Raw genomic sequence first — 19,559 nt, forward strand, 5'->3', positions numbered from 1 at the left:
TCCCCCTGCCTGCTTCTCTTTTTTCCTCTCTTCTTCCCTCCCTCCCTTCCTTCCCTTCCTTTTTTCCTTCCTTCCTTACTTCTTTTTTCCTCCCTTCCTTCCCTCCTTCCCTCCTTTCTCCCCTCCTTTCTTCCTGTGGTACTGAGAATTGAACCCAGGCCTTTTGTACAGAGAAGCCTTTTTTTTAAATTTTGAGGCAGGTTCTGGCTAAGAGGCTAAGTTGCCCACACTGGGCTGGAATTCCAATCCTCCTGCCTCAGCCTCCCAGACTCCTGAGATTCCAAGTGTGCATCACCAAGCCCCACTTGTTTTGTTTTGGTTTTGTCCAGGAAGCTGAGAGACTTCTTTCTGTGCCTGTGAGCTGCTGAGGCCCACTGATGATTTGTCACAGGTGACCCTCAATGCCTCACATCCTCTTCCGGCAGGAGTCCTTCTTTGGACCCCAACCTGCTGAGAGACAGAGAGCTTTCCCACATCCCGTTCTGTGTATTGTCCAATTTGGGGACTTTTGCAGAGCTGATGGGTGGACATTGTGCATCTCAGTGCAGTTTTAGCAACAACTTTCATTATCAAAAGTGAGAGCAAACCTTTCTTTTTTGAAGCTGGTTTTTTAATTAGCATGTTTGCAGTACCTAATGATCCCATTTACCATAGGGAGTCAGTCCGCATATGCAAAACATCTTCATTCTTCTTTTTTGGCTGTTGTTGTTTGTTTAGACACAGTCCTGCTCTGTAGTTCAGGCTGGCCTTGGATCACTATGTGACCTAGTGTGCCCTTGAACTCATGGCAACCTTCAAGCCTCAGTTTCCCAAGTGCTGGGATGACAGTCATAGGTCACTATGCGCAGCCTGAAATTTTTAAAGTAGAAAAGGATTGAAAAGCATAGGGAATTTTTTGTACTTTCATGGGTCATTTGGTATTATTTGGTTACTTGATGACAGCCATTCTTTCTGGAGTAAGATAGAATCTCAGTGGGATTTTAGTCTGCATTTTGTAGTGTGGAACATTTTTTCATGTATTTATTGACCATTTGTGCCTCTTCTGAGAAGGGTTTATTCATGTCAATTGCTCATTTCTGATTGGTCCTTTATTCTGGAGCTCTATGTTGAGTTCTGTATTCTAGATACTAGTCTGTCTGAGCAGTAACTGGTAATTTTTCCCCATTCTGTAGGTTGTCCCTTTACTCTGTTGGTTGTTTCTTTGCTATGTAATAAACTTCTTTTTAAAATTAGCTTAAGTTTTATAATTTTTATAAATTTAAGATTTTAAAATAGGTTTAAGAGGGCCAGGGATATGGCTCAGTGGCATAGCACCTGCCTGGCAAGCGTGAGGACCTGAGTTGGATTCATGGTATCAAAAAAAAAAAAAAAAAAAAAAAAAAAAAAAAAAAAAGGTTAAGAACCTGTATCCTCCACCTGATTTTTCTTTTCAATGCTTTACATTTGCCTTCTGTTATGGTTTGTGTTGGCTTCCTCTTAAGCCTCACGCAATCAGGGACGTGGCTCAATCTACCATTCGTGATTGGTTTGTTGTCAGGTCCTGGGATTGGTGGTGTAAGTGCTGCACCGCCCAGGGGTGGAGCCGGCATACAGTGCAAGGGTTAGGGTGGGGAAGAAGGTGTGGCTTTTTTCTCTTGCTGGCTAGCTCTGCTGTTTGTGGCTGCTGGGGATGGCTGCCCCGAAACGCCACGCTGCCTTGGAGCCAACTCAATATGGACTAAAACCCACAAGAACTGTAAGATTTCCTTCCTCCATTTTGAGCATCAATGATAAAAAAAATAACTAAGACACCTTCATTGCTAGGAGGGCTTTCATGTCAGGAAGGTCAGCCCTGTGTCTTGTGTGCGATCAAACGTCTTTTTCCGGTTTTCTGTGTCACTGTGCCTATGACTACGGATCCTCATTTGTTTTGTCCCATGGATTTGTCCGGTGCTTGGAGGCAAATTAAAATCCCTTCCTGCTCTGGGCTGTGACTGTGTCTCTCTGGTTTCCTAGACCTGTTCTGTGAACTCCACTGGTGGTCCTTGGTGCATGGAGAATGAGTTTATGTCACATTAAAGAGTTCTCCTGGGTCCCCTTTAAATCACGACCAGCCTTTCCTCTTGTTTGCATTTGCCAAACTGTCTTCTGCCCATCTTTTAATTTTCAATCCTCAGAGGCATTTTTACGGCCTTCCCTCCTAGGCATACTCTGGAGTTGGATTTTGCTTTGCGATCCAGTCTGAAGACATTTTCCTTTTAGTAGGTAACTGGATCCTATTTTTATCTGGCAATTAACAACAAGTGCTACCATAGTATTTTACGTTATATTTCAGTGTTTAAAAGTACTTTCAAAAAGTCTTCCATTCTATAATGTCTTCTTTGCTTCTCGTGTATACTTCTTATTTTTGAAGTGCATGCTTTTGTCTTATTGGCTACTTTTATAAGTACAGCAATGCAACAATTCTTTATTTTTCTAGATGCTGTGGATGGGGTGAGACACTTCTCTGTGCCTTTCTTTTGTAACTTGATTTAACCCGCAGTGCTGGCCCTTGGTACTGGGTCTGAGCCAGTCTTCAGCATCCCTCTGCTTCCTGCACGTCCCTGGTTCCCCCAGCTCCACCCCCAGTACTGGGGAGCTCTGCCTACCCTTCCCACCTTCTGGAAGGCTGGCAAGTTTGTCGGCAGTGTCCTCTCTTCGTCCACTGAGCATGTGGCATCCACCCTTCCCTTGAACCTTGGTCACCTTCCACCGAGCCAGGAGTCCCTGTGGTTTGGTGGCTATAGCCCACGCTCGAGAGTCCCTCGGGATCGCGTCATGGGTGAAGGTCCCCAAGTTTCCATGACTGCCAGGCACTGGCACCGGATGGCTTGTGTTAAGGAAGTTTCCTTGGCTACAGAATCCTTGGGCCCCAGAGCTCCTTCCTGTTGTCGCTTGTTTTTCTAGTTTGGAATTACTACTTCATTGTCTTCTGGTTTTAAATGGGGCCTTAGAGAGAACAAAAGGCAGGCTGCTGTTGCTATCTTCCTCCCTCAGAGTAGTCTGCTTATTCTCAGTCAGATGATTAGCCTGGATTTCTGATGAGGGGGTGACGAAGTATCGTCTTTATGCCAGTGTCCGAGCCTTGTGCTGCCATCCTGGAATACCTGAGACTGTGAGACTGAAGAAGAACAGAGAGTTAGTGTCTTTCAGCTGTGGAAGCTTGAAATCAAAGATAGAGAGGGAAAGAGTGAATAAGAGCTGAGATTTGCCCTTTTTATCCAGAACCCACTCCGTGGGCGCCAAACAGCCCCAAGGTGGTGGCATTCCTGAACTCCCTGGACCCTGACCCTGTGAAGTGCCACCCTGCACCAGGTTAGGTTTCCAACATGTGTGTTCAATCAAAGCCACCAGGGAAGCGCTTCAGTGTTTAAACTGCGCTAGTATGCACGTTCCATGCCACTGTCATTGCTGTCACTGTTAGTGCCACACGGGGAGGGGCTGACCCTTGTCCTGTCTTCCTTACTCTTTCCATCTCATTCATCTTTCCTCTGATCCTTTTAAGTGTCAGTTCATTTCCTTTGTCTGCTTTTCTCATTTGTATCTTCTATTGCTTTTATTATGTTTATTATGTTCTCGATAGCAACTCTTATTCCCTGCTCCTGGTCCAGTTTATCTCCCTTTCCCTGAGTTTTTTCTCCTTTTTTGCTGTATCTTGTTTTGCCTTGCCATTTTTTTACTTGAGTTGAGTTTGTCTTAGGTGGATAATCCTTAAGGTTAATCCTTAATCCTTAAGGTTATCCTTAAGGATTTTCTCTTTATCAGATTTTTTTTTTGTCTTTTTGAGACAGGGTCTTACTATATAGTTCAGGCTGGCCTTGAGCTCACTTTGTAGCCCAGGCTGGTCTCGAATTTGCAAGCATCCTCTTGCCTCAACCTCCTGAATGCTGGAATTACAGGCATGTGACACCACACCTGGTTCTCCTTATCAGATTTTATAAACCCACCATAAAAGCAAATACACTCCCCAAGGCAAAAGGTGTTAACAGATATTTCACCAAAATGTAAAGACAAATGTTATCATCAATTTTTAATTAGCTATAACTACAATGTATGATAGACAATTCTGGTGAATGTTTAGATTAAATAATTTTATCACTGTAAAAGATGTATCACCATCAAGCCCCCTCCACCACCACCCGCTCTTCAAATGCCTTGATCCCATTTTCCTGGCCACTTCCTGCAGCAGCTCTGGAGTCCTCTTTCGGGAATGTTTTCATCTATGCTGCCTTGGTGTCCTTGTTGTCTTGAATTGGTCCCAAAGATTTCCTTTCCGTGGTTACTTTCATCCTGGGGAAGAGGCTGAAGTCTCACCATGCCAGGTCCAAGGGACAGGGCGGATGAGGACATACCAGAATGCTTTTCTGAGCATTCTGACATTTTTGTTGGATGGTGCTGGGCAACCGATCACACCTTGCAAAGGCACACAGGAAAGAATCTTCTGGAACTCTTTCAGAAAGTAACAAACTGTGGGAAGCAAAGGGGACTACACTGAGGAGATTTAAAGCAATTTGTGTTTTACTGCAATAAATCTTAAAAATTTAAACGGTCACCATCCATTTTAACCATGCCTTGAACATTCACACAACACGACTGCTTTATGCTTATTACAGGAGAAAAGCATTTTAAAATGCTAACGTCAGTCCTGTGCAATACTATGACCCCAGGCTTTGGAAGCCGACCATCCTCTTGTGCTTGTGGTGGGTTCCTCAGCTGTGGGCTGGCCGCAGGCTGAAGCAGAACCACACGACGCTTGTTTTGTTCAGACGAGTGGAAAGGCTAGGTCATTCTGAAGTGGCTGACTGCCTCAGTGCTTACCATTGTTTTGTGCAAGGCGGTCCAAGCAGGATGGAGAGGGGAAGTCCCTGGGCCTCAGGTCCATCTGCATCTGGGAGAAGTGACTGCTTTTTGTGCTGGAGCAGGCTTTGTCCTGCTGGACGCCCCCCTCCGCCTCTGAGGTCTCATTTCATGCTATGCTCTTGGTCAGTCCTGAAACCTTTGCACTGTGTGCGGGGTTTGTGGATGTGGAAGTGAATTGGTCCTGTGTGCTCTTGTGTACATTTTCTTTGAAAAACTTAGGGGTTGGGTTAAAAGCAAAACTTTCTCTCAGATGAGGGGGAATAGAGGGTAATCATTACTATTATCCAGATCCCTTTCCCATTTTTCCACAATTAAAACTTATTAGAGGGACTTCGTTTAAACACAGAGGGTTCAAACCTGTAATTAACCTTTTCCATATCCTTCCCAAGTCCAGCAGAATGATGGAAAAGGAATTGGAACAAAGAGGTGTAAATGATAAACACAGAACCAAAAAGAAGAGGAAGAAGACAATGTCAGGTGAATTAAGAGCCATCTTAGAGGTTGGAGATGAAAGCAGACTCGTGAGTAGCTGAATTGGGAAGTGGGAGAATCTGGTCTGAGTGTTTCTGGAAGGGGCATCAGGACATGGACTAATGGAGCTCTGAGGGGTGGCAGGGGGCAGGCGCCGTGGTCTGGAAGTAGAGGAAGGGCTGACAGTCCTTGTGCTGAGCAGCGCATCTCTGGGCTCCCTTGTCACACTGGTACCCGGCACATGTCCCCGGGGGCAGGACCCTACTCCAAGGAGGAGGACTCTGGGCTCCCGGGTACCCCAGGCACAGTGAAAGGAATAAGGACAAGAACACGAAAGATAGGACAGATATTCCCAGGGAGAAATAACAGATGAATGTCTACCACAGCCACGCACAACGTTCCCCACACATAGCTTGTTTCACATCATGACATCATCTTGTCGGACGCACGATGTGTGCTGTGCAGCATGGGTGGCATGGGTCATGTTCACCCTGTGCCGTGTGCGAGGTGTGCATGGTGTGTGTGTGTGTGTGTGAAGGGTCGCGTGGGTGTGTGGTCCGTTTCGCTGCGTGTACAGTGCGTGTTCCATGTGTGAGTCCGTGGATGGTGTTTGTGTGTCCTTGTGCTGTGCGCTCATGTGTCGCATCTGCGTCCTGTGTGAATGGAGCCTCTGTCTAAGTGGAACGCTGTCCTCCATTTTGTTCTTGCTTCATTTCATCTCATTTCTGCATAAGAGGGCGAGGCATGCAGATTTTACCTAATTTTTATCATCTAAGGAATAGGGGCAAGGCTGAGGCAGGTTCTGATCTCAGGGGTGGAGTGCATAAACTTTCTTGCTTTTGTTTTTCTTTTTCTGGTACCAGGAATCGAACTCACGACCTCAGGCGTGCCATGCAGGCTCTGGGCTGCTGAGCTACATCCCCCACCATTGCTTTTGCTTTTCTAACAAGCAAGGGCCCTCGACGGGTTTTTGCTATGCCAGCTTTACTTTGGGACACCTGTAGATTCTGGAGGAGCTGCAGCTGGGCCAGAAAGTCAGGCTGGGCCTTCACCAGGCAGCTTCCTCTCATGTCGCCACCTCACAGGGCCATGGCACTTTTCTCCAAACCAACAACCTTGAGTTCGTGACACTCTCAGCTTGTGCATGTACATTATTGGGATTTCTCCAGCTTTTCAGTGAAAACCTTTTCTGTCCTGGGGTCCCACAGGTCACCTCTCCCCTTCAGTCTGGGACTCCTGCTCCACACCTGTCCTTGAATTCCATCACCTGGGCACTGTAGGATCTCTCCTTCCTGACTCTGCCCTTGTCCCCTCCCCATCCTGTGTGGCCCTCACTGAGGCTAGGCAGGGAGGGAGGTGGACAGGGGCCGGACTTTCCTTCTGTACTTGGCAATCACAGCTCTGCATGGCTGGGCTTTGCGGGGTTCAGGGCTTCTTCTCCTGCAGACGTCTGTGGGCTTTCAGGGGCTCTGCTGTGGGGTAAATGGTAGCTTCCTAGAAGGTGGGGCTGCACCTTAAGCCCAGAGGGTATGGCTGTTCCTACATGGCACAAAAAGCAAAACAAAGCAAAGCAAACCCAGGAAGTAAAGGATGCTGGAGGCCGGAGGTGTCCTGGGTCCCAGGTGGCTCAGCAAACCTCGCCTGTTCCTGGGGCGAGAAGGTTCAGGGGGAGGTGTGGGGCTGGCACTTTCACCCATACGCCTGGCTGTGCCTAAGCCACAGGAGTGGGAGGAAGTGGGGGAGGGTCCTGTCCTCCCCAAGCCTGGGGACACCAAGTCAATGCAGGTTCAGTGGAATCCAGTGAACCCTGGCACCTGGGCTGAGCCCCAGTCCCTCCCCAGGCTGCTGCCCTGAACAGGCAACTCACTTGAAATGATCTCTGGGATGGTTCTTCCTGACATGGGTGCCTGGGAAGGCCTGAGGACATCCAGGGATCGGGACCTAGAGGTGGCCTTGGGGTGCTGCCTGAGTTACTCAGTTGGCTCTGGTCAGCCTGCAGACCCCTCCTTTTTTTTTGCCCCTTCGGTCCCTCTCTCCCTCCCAGCATCTCTTATTGAACTCTGTTTGGGGGCAGATGTGGAGACTGACCCCAGGGCCTTTGCACTGTGCCAAGCCTCCCCCCCCACCATTATAATTGTTTTTCTTGTGAGATAAGTTGACCAGGCTGAGAATGCACTTGGAAATTCTCATCCCAGCCTCTGAGGGTGCTGGACCACCTCACCTTTAAAAAACAGTATTTCCATCTGTCTGTGTTTACAGTACATAATGAGTGCCCTCACAGTGTGAGTTGGTGTATAATCCCACCACTTACCAGGCCCTTCATTAGGCTCTGCATGCAGCCCCTTTTGTTTGTACACTCAAAGGGTTTTTAATTTTTTTTACTAGTACAGATTTGCAATGCCTATGGTTTACAATTGTCTCAGGGAAGAGATGCAGGTATATAGTACAGGTTACAGGACTCAGGCTTGCCTTCAACATACTCTGTAGGCCAGGCTGGCCTCACTCTCATGAGGATCCTCCTGCCTCAGCCTCCTGAGTGCTGAGACTACAGACATACTAACATGCCTGGCTTTGCAAATGAAGTTTCAGCTTACTAACCTCACTTTCAGAAATCTAGCCCAAAGGAATATGATGACTTTTGTGTCATTACATGTTTGTAAATAGCAATAAAGTAAAACAAAATAAAATCAATCTCTACATAGTTTAAATAACAGATTGGTTTAAAACATTGTCTTACATTTGTATTTTTTTGGCAGCTACCAAGAATGATTCTGTGTGTATTTATCAACACAAATGATATCTACATATATTTCAGATAAAAAAGAAAGGTAGCAAAACTACATATATATATATATCTCATAATGCTTAGAGATGTTTCTTTTTTGTTTTTTTAAAATATATATGTATGTATGTATACCTCTACACAGAAAAGATACCTGGCAAAATGTTGTTCTAGTTTTTGACACTGGTTATTTAGGAACTGGTCTTGTAGAAGTGAAGATTTCTTTTCCATGGTCTTCAGTATTTGCACTATTTTCCTCAACAAACAGGAATTCCTTTCACAGTAAAAAAAGCTTATAAACTTGGTAATTCTGGAGCAGACGGGCAGTGGCTGTGACGGGCAGTGGGAGAGAGCACAGAGGCACACGTGTGCCTGTGGCCCCAACCCACGTGGGATTTGGCCCTTGGGAGCGTGTGCTGGTCCCTAAGGAGAAGCCACACTCTTCTGCTATGTCCTCTAAGGCAGCCAACTCTCCAGCTCAAGGTGCTGCTGGTGTCACAGAAGTGTCACAAAGCTCCAAAAATCTCCATGCAAATGGATCGTCAGAAACACCGGAGACTCAGGGTCCTGCAAGTGCCTCCAGATTCTAAATTCCCAGATGCAGATCATGTGGATTCCGTGAGATCAGCTTTTCCCCAGTGCTGTGATTTTTTAAATTCCCACCACAGTCTCCAGGTCCTGGGGAGTTCAGGGTCTTTGCAAACTCATTTTCTTTTTCACTGTAGAAAATCAGTCCTTTTCTTTGTCTGTCTTTTTGAAACACGGTTTTGCTATGCAGTTCAACTGGCCTTGAGCTCACTTTGTCAACCAGGCTGGTTTTGAACTCACAGTGATCCTCCTGCCTCAGCCTCCTGAGTGCTGGGATTGCAGGTGTGAGCCACCACACCCTGCTGGTCTTGTGATCTTTTTCCCACTCACCTTTTACAAAAATACCCTGCTCACGTGCCTGCCCCATGCGTGCTCGGACAGCTAGGCCATTGCCAGACCCAGGGGAACCTGACACTTCCAGGTCAGGGTCCTGAGAGATTCCAGGCCAGGAGCTCACATGACCCTGAGCCCTGATCCAAGGTTGATGCAGTGGGAGGCATCTGATAGCATGGATGGGAAATTTCTGCATCTCTTGGGCCATTCCCATTCGCCTGGAGCATGTGCTTCCTAGACGCCTGCCCTGGGGGTTCCACCGCCATTTCCCAGTTCCATGCCTGCACATTCCTGCAGGAATCTCCTCGAAGCAGGACTCTTGCCGAGGCTCCACCCACCTCGCGACTCACTGGGCTTCCCTGAGTGGTTATGCTCCCTTAGCGAGGTGGCCTCGGGGCCTCCTGGCACCATCCTAGCCACATAGACCCAGGCAACAATCAGCAATCAGTTCATCCATCCCGGTTACACGCACCTTTTATTTCTAGCTGGCCTGCTCTGCTATGGCTTTCTGCAGCTCTCTGACTTGCAGGAACGCCAGCTCTGTGATCTAATACGCCACCCCACCCCACCCTGGTTTTGCCTCAATTCCTTCCTCCCTTGCCCGGTCTCTCAATTCTTCGACCCTTTCTCTTCTATAGCCTGACTACATACACCAAAACTCCAGCCCTGGCTGACCCCAGGCCCAAGCCTCCAGCCCTTCTCTACCTTCACCTGCTAGAAGCTGGAAGTCACTGGCACCCTGTGCCCCTGGCTAGAAGGGTCTTGGTGAAAATCAGTGACCACAAGGGACCCACCCCGAGTGACCACCCCTCCCCGATGCTGCTGCTGTAGTTTCAACCGATCTTGGAACTTACACTTTCCCCCCTGCTTGCTTCTCCCCCACCATGGATCTGGATCAGCAAGTGAGGGACAGGGGTACCCCCTAACCCCACTGCCATGTCTGCACGCCCTTCTCTGCCCTCAAGCCTGCAATGCCACCTCCTTCTTGAAGGCAGCGCCTGGCCTCCCGGGCAGCAGCCTCTCCCTGCCTCGCCTGCCCCAGCCTTTCCTTCTGAGGTTCTCTGCTCCTCAGTTTTGGCTTTGCTGGCTCCACACTCTGTTCTCTGCCATCTGCAGAGAGACCTCAGGGACCTGTCTGTCACCCTTCTCCAGCGACACCAGGGTGAGATGTCTGGAGGATGTGGCTGAAGTTTGTTGCTGTCTCTTGCATGTGATCTACTTTTCATTTTTTAAAAGTATGAACTGTGCAGTGAAAGATACCGTGCCTTTAAGAGTACATAGGACAACTGTAGTAGTATAAATTTTCATGGATTCCTATAGAGACAAGCAGTTAGAAATCAGTGCCGAAAACGGAGTATTACTAGCATGGTAGAAGCCTCTTAGATGAGGCTTCTAATACATATTTCTTTGCCTTCGCACACAAATGCAATCACTTTCCTACATTTGTGATGATCATCTTTATGTTGTTAAAAATCTTTACACCTTCCAAGATGCACATTTCCTAATTTATTTAGTAAAATGTTATGTATGTATTCTAAAGCAGGCTTGTCTTGCTCAAACTATGTTATTATGATTTTATTGTTGAAGTATGGAGCTAAATGCATTATCTGAATACATCTAGATTGCTTATGTCTTCTTTTACCATTGAAGAATATATGGGTTGTTCTAGATTTTTCTTTTTGCATAATGCTTCTCAGAATGTTATTTTGCATATTTTATGCACAAGACATCCTCTAAGGATGGATCTGGCGGGTAATAAGGTTTAAGCTTTGGGATTTAGTTAAATATTGCGAATGTACACTGTTCCAAGCATTCTGTGAACATTTCTATTGCTCCATGAAATTGGCAACCTTAGTATTATCAGATGTTTGAATTTTTCACCTGTTGGATATGAATGCCAGTTCACTGTGGTTCTGATTAGCACTTCCTAAGTTGCAAATAAGGTTGGCTCTCTTAAATGTTTATTAAATATTTGGCTTTATCTCTGTTAAATTCCAATTTACATCTTTTTGGTCATTTGTCCTTTGTTACTAAGTGATGGGAGTGTTTTATAACTTATGGTGGCAATTGTATGTTTATTTAAAACGCCTTTGGTGCCTTTCTGCCTTTAATTTTTATTTTCCTTATGGCATGCTTTGACCAACAGTCAAAATATGTCCTTCATTGTAACATAACACAATTTACCAATTGTGTCTTTTAGAAGTGATTTTTGTGCCTTGCTTTAGAAAATCCTTCCTTATCTTGAGGTAATAAATGTCTTCCCTATTTCTCTCAAAATTTTGTCTTTCACATTTAAAGTTTAATTTGTTAATGAAACATAAATGGAGAAATTGTACCAGTTAAAATATAAAGGCTGAGATTTTAGAAATTCTGTTATATGTGCTTAAATTATCAAGATCTACAATCAATTCATAACTTCATTGTTGACCCAGAAAACTTAAGGGTTTGTAAATCTGGTTCATTCTTTAAACCTTTTCTTACCCTGTCATGAGTACGGTGTTGCTTTTTTGTGTTACCAGTTTCCTATTCACCTGTTTCCTGCTGTTCTGTTCTGTAGTTCTTCCTTCAAGTGTTCTGAGTCACCTGCTTCTGCCTTGGGTTTCCCTGTACTGAGGGTTTCCAGGGATAATCTGTCATCTTGTCTGAAAATATTTTTGTTTTTCTTTTGTTCTTTTTTTTTTTTTGTCTTTTTCCTTTTTGAAAGACATTTTCACCCATCTAAAATTTAATTTACCTTTTGGTTTATCATTCTTTTGTCTACTAGTATCCATTGTTGTTACTGAGAAGTCATCTCAAAAAGTCTGACTGCCATGCCGTTAAAGGTATTTATCTTTTTGTTTTTGATGACATTTTACGTATAGAAAATCCTAAAGTGTCCAAAAGAAACTGTTAAAATTAATAATTTAATTCTGAAAAGCTGCAGGATACACAACATACAAAAATCAATTTCATTTCTCTCACTAACATGAATTACCAGAAAGAGAAATCAAGAAGAGTTTCACTTCTAATAGTGCAAAACATAGAAATAAATTTTACCTGGAAAACAAAAGGTGGTGTTATGGTTTATGGATAGCTGTGCCCCCAACAGCTCATGTGCAAGATGGGCCCCTAAAAGGGAATCAAAACATGGGGTGCCCATTTCAACAAGAAATCTACCAATAACAAATGCTGTGGGGAAAAAGGAACCTGTCTCCACTGTTGATAGGAGTGCAGATCCGTGCAACCATTGTAGAAATCATTGTGGAGATTCCTCAAAACACTAGGATTGGAGGTCCCATTTGATTTAGTTATTCTGGATATCTTCCCAAAAGAATTAAAAACATTTTACCACAGCAATATATGTGCATCCATATTTACAGCAGCACAACTTGTAATAGCTAAATCTTGGAAGCAACCCAAATGCTCATTAGTGGAGGAATGGATTAAAATGATGTGGTATTGTTATACTATTCAGAAGGATAGACTGGAGCCATCTTAGGTAACTGGATGCTACTTGAGATCATACTCATAAGTGAAACAAATCAGACATGTGTATAAAGATTGTATTGTTTCATTGGTGTGAGAAACTGAAAGAGTAAATAAGTTCTAAAATGTACAATAGATATTGTGAAATGTAAGAAATCATTCAAAAGGAAAAGGAACTACGATGGGTGAAAGGGGAAAGGACATGGGGAAAAGGGGAAAATGCAAGTCAGTTAGCATCTCATTGAAAAGGAAGGTTTGTGCTACTGTCCTTTTTACTATTAAAATTTTAATTTATTTGTTTTATTTTGAAGGCTATAAAACACAACAAAAGAAAACAAAACGGTGAGAACAATATTGGATTTCAAAAGCAAGATAGAAGGAAATCCTCCAGTTACTATATTGCATACTGTTATGTGCTAAGCAGAAGCTTAGACTACCGGCCCCAGGCCTGCAAGGTCAATCAGTCAGTACAAGCATTACATTGTTTTTGTACCTCAGTTGCTATCATCCCAGCCTGTGTTCCTCTAAATCTACCAGCTGGCTCACAGGAAGGCCACTTCTTGGTTCTTTTCTTGGCCCGTGGCTGCTTCTGGTTCACTGGATATGCTAATATTGACTGGAGAAATTTTTATGCCCATATCTTGTACCTTGAACAACTGCTTCAAAGATTACAACATGTAATGTATTAACTATTGTTTTTCTCCTATCATTTTGTTATGAAACTTTGTTTTACCTTTTTTCCATTAAGAAAACATAGGGTACTATAGGTAAATGTGATGCTAGGAGATGGGGTCTTGTCACAAAATGGGGTCACTGGGGGTCTGACCTGGGACAGTTCCTCTCTGCCCATCTCCCAGCTTTTCTCTCTGCTTCCTCTGCACCACAGTGTGAGCCACCTCCCTCCGCCTAGCCTGTCTACCTTGCTTCTAAACATATAAGGACTGAAACTTCTGAGACAAATCCCAATGAATTTCTCCTCCTTTAGGTTGTGGTGTTAGGTATTTTGCCTCATCAATGATGAAAATAACTGAGATACATCTTTACTTTGAAAACATTAAAATGCTAGTGAAACAAATTAAAAAAAACATGAACACTTGGAGAGATAACCCGTGTTCATGGGTTAGAAGAATCAATATTTTTTGAACAACCGTACCGTCCAAAGTGATCTACAAATTAAGTGCAATCCTTATCAAATGGGTAATGATTTTGTCACAAAGATAAGAAAAAGGATCTCAAAATTGCATGAAACCATGGAAACTCCAAATAGTTAAAGCAATGCTGAGTGACAGGAACAAACAGGCACCAAATGTTGCTAATTCCAAGATCTACAACAAAGACATAATCCAGACAGAATGGCACCAGCATAAAAAGACACAGAGACCAAGGGAACAGAAGAGAGAGCGCAGAAATAAATCCACCCACTTATAGTCACCTGGTTTTCAATAGTTTCCAACAAGTCACCTTGCAGAAATCTTCAATACTTGATGTTGAGAAAACTTGATATCTACATGCAGAAGAACAACACTGAACCCTTATGTCATGAATTCAGAATGGAGAGACTTGAAATCTTAAAACAATTAGGAGAAAATATAGAGGAAATGCTATTTGACATTTGTTTGGTGAGTTTTTAATGGAAATAATAACAAAGACACAGGCACCAAAAGCAAAACACAGGCAAATGGGGTGGCGTCAAACAAAAATGCTTCCTGTCTAGCAAAAGAAGCAATGTACACAGTCAAGAGCCATCTGTGGAATGGGAGAAACTCTCTGTACTCTGTGTATCTGATAAGGCATTAATATCCCAGATCTGTAAGGACTTCAGATAACTCACTAGCATGAAAATAACTCTGTTAGTGAACTGAAAGGACAAATAACTGGAATAGATATTTTTAGAAGGCTTATAACCTGGAAATGTAGCTTAGTGATAGAGGGAAGCCCTGACTTCAGTTCCCAGCACCAAGAAGGAGGAAGAAGAAGTGAAGGAGAAGTAGGAGGAGGAGGAAAAGGAGGGGGATGAAGAGAAGGAGAAGTACAAATGGTCAACACTTAAAAATATATTCACTATCAAGAACCAATAGGGAAATAAAAGTAAAACCACTGTGGTTTCCCTGCGCACCTGCACACTGTTGGAAAGATTTGAGATGAGTTGTTGGTGAGGATGTGGCAAAAGGGAACCAAGTAAATTGTTGGTGGGTGTATAAATCGGTGCAGCCATTATAGAGAATTGTACGGGGTGTCTTCCAAAATTAAATAGAGCTGCCGTCTAATCTAACAACCCCACTCTTGAGTTTATTCCTCAAGGAGATTAACTTAGCATGCTGAGGAGACCCCTGCACTCCTGTGCTCACCGCAGTGTTATTCAAGTTGTCAGGACATAAATCAGCCCAAGTGTTCATTAACAGATGGAGGGGCGAGGGAATGCACTCACCATGGGATGTTACCCAGCTTTTAAAAAGAAGGCACTCCTATCATTTGTGCCAATATGGATGAGCCTGGGAGACCTGGTAGTTGAAGCAAGCCAAACATAGGCAAAACCAGCATGATCTCCCTTATACACAGAGTATAATACATTTGAACACATTAGAAGCAACATTTAAGCAGGGCATGGGGGCACACACCTATAATCCCAGACCTCTGGAAGGCTGAGGCAGGAGGATCACAATTTTGAGTCCTACTTGGGCAACTTAATGAGGCCATGTATCAAAATAAAAAATAAAAATGACATAATGAGAAGGGCGGGATATATCTCAGTGCATAGGCCGGAGGGAGGTTCAATTCCCAGTCCTGGAAAAAAATCAAAGCATAGCGGTGATTGCCAAAGCCCGGAGTATACTAGGGGAATGGAGAGATGTTAGTCAGAGTATGAAATTTTAGTTTAATGAAATGAATAATTTCTGCAAATCTAATGTATGGCTTGATGACTATAGTTAATATGGTATTGTATATATAAAATTTACTAAGTGCTTAGATCACCACACATACACATAACTGTGAAGTGGTGAATGTGTTATCATGGGAGTCATTTATATATGTATATGTAATATATGTAATGACATTCTATACTATAGATATACACAATTTTCCTTTGCCAATTATCCTCCAATAAAGCTGGAAAAGTATGTTTTTTGTCTGGTTTCTCTTTTTAAAAATCTATATTCTCTTTGGTGAGGCTCAGTTTTGTTATGGTTGTCTAGCTATGCATTTTTTAATTTATCCTGGCTGGCATTTATTGATTACTTACATATATGTGTTGATGTCTTTGTGGAAAATTCCCGGTATTTCCTCTAACAGTGCTCACTTTTTTGTCTTTCCCTCTGGATCACTACTGAGCAGCAGTTGAACAAACACCAGTTTTTCTGGATGCACTTCTTGGGGCTCCTCCTTCATTTCCACGTTTTACAGGAAATGAAGGGTAGATAGGCATTAAAAGAGCAAATCTGGGGGAGCACAAACACCTTGCAGTGGATGAGCCCGTGGCTACCTGGGAAGCTCTGAGCCTGCAGGGTGGAGGGAGCTGGAGATGCTTAGGGGCCTCAGCCAAAAGGAGGTAGGAAGCCACCCAGGACTAGGATGGTGGTCAGCCTGGTGCCTGTATGCCCTGGCCCAGAGAGTGGACTGGGCAAAGGCTGGAACAGGTGTCAAGAAACTAACAAAGCTTCTGTGGAGTCCTGGCCAGAAATGTCAGCTTGGGGAGGAGCAGGGAGCAAAATTGGCTGTCAGGATGCAGAGAGAGACACTGGAAGGTCCCCAAGCTACAATACCCTTTCTAAGAATGCACCCCAAGACCCAACTTCCTGCCAGCAGGCTCTGCCCCCGCAGCCCCTCCCCCCACAGCAGCACCTCAGACTGGGAATCTTCTTCCACTGAGGCATCAGAGGAGCATTTGGCTGACAAACCACAGCAGCATCCTTCCCTCGCGTTCCACCGCTTCCCTCAGTCCTGCCGCTGAGTCTTCCTCACCAAGCCCACACCCTGCACAAGGACACAGACTCACTCTCCACATCCACAGTCCTTGGGCACCATCAGTTTCCTTCTGTGCTCGATTGTGGGAACTAACCTCTCCCATTGGAGAAAGATCTGCTTGACCCCATGCATTCCACTGCTCTCTCCCAGTTACAGTGTCCATGCTCCAAAGAGTGGTTTATACTGCATCCACACTTCCTCCATCCCTTTCTCTACAGAACACACTCTCTAGGTGTATGGTCCTGCCTTATCATGGATCCTGTTTTCTGAAGTGACATTGCTAAAGGCAAGTAGGCCTTGGCTAGTTGCAAAGGACATAAGGGCATAAATGCCCAGCTCCTTGCCCAAGAGACATGGAGCCTCCTTTAGCAGCAGGCAGAAGCTTTTCTCTAGCTGAAACCAGCCTCATCTGTGATGGCTTCGTCACTGTACTCCCTGCTTCCTGTGCTTCCCTGATCCTGCTCCCAGTGAGCCCCTTGAAAGCATATCTTCTCAGGCTCTACTGCTACGCAGTCCACCTGGAGACAGTTCTTCTGTGTTCTGCTCAGATGTTTGGAGAATGGTCTTCCTCATTTGTGTCAAATGCAAACTTTTCTAACTATGATAACCAGCCTTTATCAAGATACCAGCCTGTCACATGTCTGCTTTCTAGATGCAATTAAGAAGTCCTGTTTAGGTCCTTCTGTCTGACAGAGAGACAAAGGAGTCCTGAGTGGTTTGCCAAAGACCCTATCTTTTCTAGGGACTTCTATAGAGCAAAACCACTAAGCAAAGTGAGTCCAAAGTGGGGAAAAATGGGAACTCACAAAGTGGCCATGAGGTGAGACAGAATTATGGTCAACCAATAAGATCATGAGTATAACTGCTCCAGTAACATTGATTAAATTGGGATCCAATAGGGAGGTGAGTCACATAACAAGGGGACAGGCTTAAAGAGTAGTGACTCTTCTTATAGGGGCTTGGGATGGTGACTTCTGACTCCCTCCAGGTGATCAAGGCATCAAGGCACCAACGTATTACTTAGAATATCAATCCCTCATCTTTATACTTAGGGTGTGGTTGCATTTGGTTTGTCTTCTTGAGATCTGGTCCACAGGAAGTCTCTATCTCCTCTAACATTGTAAGATATCTGGTCTTCTGTACTGGCTCCTTTGAGGGTCCAGCCCTGTCAGACTGCCTAGAATATGTCTACCTAACTCAGCTGCCTAACATTCCCCTCCCCGCAGAAGCAGCAGGCTGACTGCTGTAAGGAATATGGCCTGCCGGTAACTGAACTGGCTTATTTAGGCTGAAGGGGTGGTAGTTACTGGTCCACAGTCAGGGATCCTCTGCAGAGGGTCTGTCTAAAGGCCCTCCATGGATGCCAGGCATTTCCATCTTGCATAGGTGTACCTGCTTGAAATTTAGCCAGGGGCGGTATTCCATAAATGGTTTGTAATGATGGAACTGCTCAGTTCACACCTTGCCTTGGATTGTGACTGGTATCTTCTGCCCTCTGTGATCTATAATTTTGCATGTATGCTGATTTCTACTTCCACACAAGCAGGTCATAAACTAAAAATGCCAAACTTCTGGGCCAGGGCATAGTTCAGGAGCACAGCACCTGCCTGGCAAGTGCAAGGTTCTGAGTGGGATTCCCCATACCAAATGAATAAATTAATAAATGATGCCAAGGTTTTTCATTCTAAAAGATCAGCACATTGACCACAGACAAAGGACCTAGACCAGGTGTTTTCACAAGGCAACAGGCAGTTGGTGGGGTCCAGGACCACATGGGTGGCAGGGGTCCTACTGGCCCTTCATGACTGCCATTTCAGGCTGCAACCTTTCATCAGGTGACACAGAAGCAAGACTTTGTCTCAAAAACAAAAGACACTATACAAGAGGAATTATATATTCAATGTTGTTCCAATGGGTAGAATTTAGATCAATGGATGGAAATTAAAAAGCACGACACATGCATAGAAAAAACAAATGCCTACCAACCAGAAGCTCGTTGCCACCCCCAAACAAACCAAACTGCCTCAGAAATGGGTTTAACCTTAGTGCATCCCTGAGGTAGTTTAGGTTGGCCTTAAACTCATTATGTAGCCTAGGCTGAACTTGTGCCTCAGCCTCCCAAGTGTTGGGATTGCAGGTATATACCAGGCAGTTCCTGTTCTACAGTAGAATGGCCTTACAACATTTGAAAATAACTATTGTGCTGTTTCTTTGACACATATTTTTCTGGGCCTATTAAAATCCCACTCCTTTCAGTGTACTGTGGCTCATTTCTGTCTCATCTGCTGCCCCAAGGACTTCTCTTCCGGGCCTGTGTCCCAGTCTGTCCCCCCCTTAGCCAGCACCATCCCCATTTGAGCAATGCATTGTCCGCCTAGGGCTCTCCAACTCTGCTATACTCAGTGTACCCCATTTTCATGAGAAACATTTTACAACATCTCCTTTTCCCTTTTAAAATAAAATTCATTGATGATGTGACTTTTTTATACCTCTAGTAAAATATTAACAGAGACATAAACAGCGTGCAATTTGTAATAAGGGAATGGATTTTAACACAGGAGTGCTTGAGCCGTGTGTTGGGGCTTCCGAAACAGCTCACAGTCAGCGACCTTGTCCCTTGGTGTCCTCCTCTCCCTTTGGGCATCTTGCTTAAACTGACACAAAGGATGGATGTCATTTCCAAGGTGACACTGCAAAATCTGTGACCCCAACCCCTCCTTCTCAGTCAATCTCTTTCTCTTACCTTCTCTCTGGTTCATTTGCTTCTGCTCATGAAATAAGCTGCCACACCTAAAGGCCAGGCAGAAGCGAGCCACGCCCAACAGCCACTGTCAGCAAGGAGCCCAGCTCTCAGTCCAAAGCCCACAAGAAACTCCAGTCTAAGGTCCATCGAGAGCCATGTGGGAGCTCAGGAGGGGGCCCGCCCCTGGTGGGAGGAGCCTGCATCCCAGCAGCAGGCAGCTGAGTCACAGCCACAGCCAACAGACTGAATGGCCTGGTGGTTTCTGCAGGGAAAACCCAGGGACCTGCTAAGTCATCCCCGGGGTTCTCTGCAGAAACCACCAGGCCATTCAGCGCT

The 19,559-nt window shown here is 44.8% G+C and overlaps 2 long non-coding RNA genes across 2 annotated transcripts; one reads left to right on the top strand and one right to left on the bottom strand.

Moving 5' to 3' along the window:
• Nucleotides 1-588: 588 nt before the first annotated feature.
• On the bottom strand, nucleotides 589-19,352 carry LOC134475702 (uncharacterized). The gene is made up of 2 exons (XR_010046886.1): nucleotides 19,224-19,352; nucleotides 589-3,139 (listed from the first exon to the last, which is right to left on the bottom strand). It is a non-coding gene; the product is annotated as an uncharacterized LOC134475702 (long non-coding RNA).
• Nucleotides 11,716-14,686, top strand: LOC134475701 (uncharacterized). The gene is made up of 2 exons (XR_010046885.1): nucleotides 11,716-11,874; nucleotides 12,829-14,686. It is a non-coding gene; the product is annotated as an uncharacterized LOC134475701 (long non-coding RNA).
• Nucleotides 19,353-19,559: the final 207 nt, after the last annotated feature.

Source organism: Cavia porcellus, unplaced genomic scaffold (genome assembly GCF_034190915.1).
Source record: "Cavia porcellus strain 051 isolate PalLab524CR breed Dunkin Hartley unplaced genomic scaffold, mCavPor4.1 scaffold_4, whole genome shotgun sequence".
In the NCBI taxonomy this organism is placed as follows: domain Eukaryota; kingdom Metazoa; phylum Chordata; class Mammalia; order Rodentia; family Caviidae; genus Cavia; species Cavia porcellus.